The sequence below is a fragment of the Delphinapterus leucas genome, chromosome X (assembly GCF_059928025.1).
Source record: "Delphinapterus leucas isolate spDelLeu-1000000601 "Yukka" chromosome X, BTC_Dleu_Yukka2, whole genome shotgun sequence".
NCBI classification, from domain to species: Eukaryota; Metazoa; Chordata; class Mammalia; order Artiodactyla; family Monodontidae; genus Delphinapterus; species Delphinapterus leucas.
The window spans coordinates 103,599,223-103,605,222 of record NC_143150.1 but is presented as its reverse complement, the minus strand read 5'-3'; positions in this window follow the sequence as shown (position 1 = coordinate 103,605,222).

Here is a 6,000-nt window from a genome sequence, read left to right as displayed (position 1 = left end):
CAAAACCTGTGGGATGCAGCAAAAGCAGTTCTAAGAGGGAAGTTTATAGCAATACAATCCTATCTCAAGAAACAAGAAACATCTCAAATAAACAACCTAACTTTACATCTAAAGCAATTAGGGAAGGAACAAAAACCCCCCAAAATTAGCAGAAGGAAAGAAATCATAAAGATCAGATCAGAAATAAATGAAAAAGAAATGAAGGAAATGATAGCAAAGATCAATAAAACTAAAAGCTTGTTTTTTGAGCAGATACGCAAAATTGATAAACCATTAGCCAGATTCATCAAGAAAAAAAGGGAGAAGACTCAAATCAATAGAACTAGAAATGAAAACGGAGAAGTAACAGCTGACACTGCAGAAATACAAAGGATCATGAGAGACTACTACAGGCAATTCTATGCCAATAAAATGGGCAACCTGGAAGAAATGGACACATTCTTAGACACGTATAACCTTCCAAGACTTAACCAGGAAGAAATAGAAAATATGAACAGACCAATCACAAGTAATGAAATTCAAACTGTGATTTAAAATCTTCCAACAAATAAAAGTCCAGGACCAGATGGCTTCACAGGTGAATTCTATCAAATATTTAGAGAAGAGATAAGACCCATCCTTCTCAAATTCTTCCAAAAAAATTGCAGAGGTCCCAAACTCATTCTATGAGGCAACCACCAACCTGATACCAAAACAAGACAAAGATACTACAAAATAAGAAAATTACAGACCAATATCACTGATGAATATAGATAGAAAAATCCTCAACAAAATACTACCAAACAGGATCCAAAAACATACACCATAATCAAGTGAGATTTATCCCAGGGATGCAAGGATTCTTCAATATATGCAAATCAAGCAATGTGATACACCATATTAACAAATTCAAGAATAAAAACCATATGATTATCTCGATAGATGCAGAAAAAGCTTTTGACAATATTCAACACCCACTTATGATAAAAACTCTCCAGAAAGTGGGCATAGAGAGAACCTACCTCAACATAATAAAGGCCATATACAACAAACCCACAGCAAACATCATTCTCAATGGTATAAAACTGAAAGCATTTCCTCTAAGATGAGGAACAAGACAAGAATTTCCAACTCTCGCTACTATTACTCAACACAGTTTTCGAAGTCCTAGTAACGGAAACCAGAGAATAAAAAGAAATAAAAGGAATGCTAATTGGAGAAGAAGAAGTAATACTATCACTGTTTGCAGATGACATGATACTATAAATACAGAATCTTAAAGATGCCACCAGAAAACTACTACAGCTAATCAATGAATCTGGTAGAGTAGAAGGATACAAAGTTCATGCACAGATATCTCTTTCATTCCTATACACTAATGGCGAAAAATCTGAAAGAGAAATTAGGGAAACACTCCCATTTACCATTGCAACAAAAAGAATAAAATACCTAGGAATAAACCTACCTCAGGAGACAAAACACCTGTATGCAGAAAACTAAGACACTGAAAGAAATTAAAGATGATACAAACAGATGGAGAGATATACCATGTTCTTGGATTGGAAGAATCAACATTGTGAAAATGACTCTACTACCCTCAAAATCTACAGATTCAATGCAATCCCCATCAAACTACCAATGGCATTTTTCACAGAACTAGAAAAAAAAATCTCACAATTTGTATGGAGACACAAAAGACCCCAAATAGCCAAAGCAATCTTGAGAAAGAAAAATGGAGCTGGAGGAATCAGGCGCCCTGACTTCAGACTATTCTACAAAGCTACTCTAATGAAGACGGTACAGTACTGGTACAAAAACAGAAATATACATCAATGGAACAGGACAGAAAGCCCAGAGATAAACCGACACACATATGGTCACCTTATGTTTGATAAAGGAAGCAAGAATATATAATGGAGAAAAGACGGTCTGTTCAATAAGTGGTGCTGGGAAAACTGGACAGCTACTTGTAAAAGAATGAAATTAGAACACTCCCTAACACCATACACAAAAGTAAACTCAAAATGGATTAAAGACGTAAATGTAAGGCCAGAGACTGTAAAACTCTTAGAGGAAAACACAGGAAGAACCCTCTATGACAAATCACAGTAAGATCCTTTTTGACCCACCTCGTAGAGAAATGGAAATAAAAGCAAAAATAAACAAACGGGACCTAATGAAATTTAAAAGCTTTTGCACAGCAAAGGAAACCATAAACAAGATGAAAATACAACCTTCAGAATGGGAGAAAACATTTGCAAATGAAGCAACTGACAAAAGATTAATCTCCAGAATATACAAGCAGCTCATGCAGCTCAATATCAAAAAAAACCGAAGAACCCAATCCCAAAATGGGCAGAAGACGTAAATAAACATTTCTCCAAAGAAGACATACACATTGCCAACAACACATGAAAGGATGCTCAACATCACTAATCATTAGAGAAATGCATATCAAAACTACAATGAGGTATCGCCTCACACCAGTCAGAATGTAAAGATGCAGATGTAGAGAATGGACTTGAGAACACGGGGAGGGGGAAGGGTAAGCTGGGACGAAGTGAGAATGTGGCATGGACATATATACACTACCAAATGTACAATGGATAGCTAGTGAGAAGCAGCCACACAGCACAGGGAGATCAGGTCGGTGCTTTGTGACCACCTAGAGGGGTGGGATAGGGAGGGTGGGAGGCAGATGCAAAAGGGAGGAGATATGTGGATATATGTATATGTCCAGCTGATTCACTTTGTTGTACAGCAGAAACTAACACAACATTATAAAGCAATTATACTCCAATAAAGATGTTAAAAAAATTACAAGATAAAAAACTAAAGTACATAAAATCACTTTGCTGAATAAAGAAAAAAACAAATTTCATTGTACCCTTTGCAACATTTGCTTCAATGGTAAATTTATTCTTCCTTATCATATGCGCTAAAGATGCCCAAGAGCTTTCTATCTTCATTTTGAGCATGGTTATTCAAATTTAAAACTACGTCTTCTAAGTACATTTTTCTTGTTGTCAAATTGGCAGTTTTTACCCCAATTTCATCTCCCTCCTAGTTCTCAGACATGGAGTGGATACAGCCACTTCAGTTCTCCAATACTCATAGGTTTATATTCATTAAAATAATTACATCAATAAACAGAATATTAGTGTTGGGGTCATAGGAGTAAGAAAAGAGGATGTCAAGGTCCATTGCTTTTTGCGACACACAAAATGACACGGCAACTATCTTTTATTGTGGTATTCAAAATAAGTTGCTATTAAGGTAGACTCAGTTTGAAATTTATAGTTAAAAACAGCATAAAGAAACAGATTTCAGGTGTTCTATGATTTGCACGATGGTAATTTCTCTTTGATGCATCATTAATATATTGTACCATCACAACATATCTTAGTTAACTTGTGCAGCAAACATAAAGAGAACAAGAGAGGGGGAGAAGCAGGGGGAGGGAGGGAATGGAAGAGAGCAACGATGGAGAGAGAAATAGAGTGAGAAGGAAAGCACCCTGCATCATGCTGTTAAGCACAGCTGCCCTCCATTACATGTGTCCATTTCCCCCAAAGGAACCAGGAGAAAAGAACTGTAGCTTCTTTGGGTATATTAGCCTTCAGCCGCTGTCTTATCTAATGTGCTTCTATGAGTGTGAAACTCTTGCCATGCCATAATATGGGGTACTTTGAGGATTTTTAAGCATAATTTTATCTGTCCTCGTTTTCCACCATACTCTGACTTTAGAATCTAATTTCTGCTTAGGTATGGACTCGAGTGTACTTTCCACTCAAGGAATGCAATTAAGCATTTTAGCAATAGACATGTATGATTTCACTGTCTTCTGGTACTACAATGTAGTGTCACAGTTTTCTAATCAGTAAATCAGACAAAATTGGCCTCAAATAATTCTTCTGGGGATCGAATGAGATTAATACACCTTAAGGCCCTGGTGCAGTGCCCGACTCATAACAAGAAAACAAAAATTTGGAGTTAATATTATCTGCAAGTTTTACATTTCTTTTCCTATTGTCTAGAACAGCACTGTATTGCTACACAAGTAGAGGAAGTTTGCCTAATATAAAGGAACTCCCTCAGCAGGTTATATCTTTCATGTTCATTTGCCGCAAACTTGTACAGAAGTGAGAATATTATTTCCCATAATATATTACAAGTTGTCATGATTCACATTTACTGAAGCTCTACTATGTTTCAGCCTTCACAGTAAGAGCTTTATATGTCATCTGTTTAATCTTTACAGTAGCTGTGCAAATAACTTATTATTGCTATTTTCGAGATGAAGCAGAGGTGCAGAGAGTTTTAGTAGTACTTCTAAGGTCAGAATTAAGTAGCAACTGAGGTATGTCCAATTTTAAAACCAGTGCTTTGCTTGTAGTTAGCTTACAATAGTTGATTAAGGGACTGCCCTGGTGGCACAGTGGTTAAGAATCCACCTGCCAATGCAGGGGACACGGGTTCAAGCCCTGGTCCAGGAAGACCCCACATGCCACGGAGCAACTAAGCCCGCGTGCCACAACTACTGAAGCCCCCACGCCTAGAGCCCGTGCTCTGCAACAAGAAAAGCCACCGCAATGAGAAGTCCATGCACCACAACGAAGAGTATCCCCTGCTCACCACAACTAGAGAAAGCCTGCACACAGCAATGAAGACCCAACACAGCCAAAAAAATAAATAAAAAAATAATAATTGATTAAACACACAATAGCACAGGGAGTAATCATGTATCATCTTTGGGTACACGTCAGTGCCTCCTGGTATCCTCTATCTGTATTATTATTTGTAATATAAAATGCATTTGTTGTGTTGAAAATGGAATATGGCAGTGCTGCTGAAACATGGCTTCGTTGTATTTTTTAGACTGATTTGTGACTTAATAGGTACTTCCTCATGAAGAAAAAAAGTAGGCCATGCCATGTGGAAGGAAGGAAGGAAGGGAGGGAGGGAGGGAGGGAGGGAGGGAGGGAGGGAGGGAGGAAGGAAGAAAGGAAGGGGGGAGAGAGAGAGAGAGAGAGAGAGAAGGAAAGAAAGAAAGAAGGAAAGAAGGAAGGAAGGAAGGAAGGAAAGAAGGAAGGAAGGAAAGAAAGGAAAGAAAGGAAAGAAAGAAAGAAAGAAAGAAAGAAAGAAAGAAAGAAAGAAAGAAAGAAAGAAAGAAAGAAAGAAAGAAAGAAAGAAGGAAGGAAGGAAGGAAGGAAGGAAGGAAGGAAGGAAGGGAAAGAAAGGAAGAAAGAAAGAAAGAAAGAAAGAAAGAAAGAAAGAAAGAAAGAAAGAAAGAAAGAAAGAAAGAAAGAAAGAAAGAAAGAAAGAAAGAAAGAAAGAAAGAAGGAAGGAAGGAAGGAAGGAAGGAAGGAAAGAAAGAAAGAAAGAAAGAAAAAGAAAGAAAGAAAGAAAGAAAGGAGAAACCTCTGTTAACAGATTCTTGTATCCACTGCAAAGAGCCTACATGCATTTGGTTCTTCCTCATTATCACTTCAGCAAAAACTAATCAAACAGAGTCAAAGAAATGAATATGAATGTCATGTTGTAGCCAATAAATATTACATGGATTAAAATAATCATAAATTTCCATTTTCCTGGAAGTTACTGTAAATGGTGTGTTCCACTGAAACCAGAGAAGCCTGACGCGGGAGGCCGTAGTGATTCCCCCATTACCTCCACCTTTCCTCATTCCAGAACCACAGCACATACAATGGTCCCACTCAACTGAAGTTAGGGGAGACTGCATAATTTGCTCTGACCAACAAACTGCAGACAAAGTTCTGTTTATTATTCTCAATTTTGCCCTTCCTCTGACACTCATGGAAGTACATGTCAATCCTGAGGTGCATCCCTGAACCTTCACCTGGAGGGCAGCTGCCTTCCACTGTTGCTAAAAGCCACACAGACTTGAGTTCAGAAAGGAAAAAAAATGTTGTCTTGAGGTACTAAAATGTGTTTGTTTGTAATTTTTACATAACTGATACACTTGACATAACAGGATGCCACATCAGCACTGAGAAATAT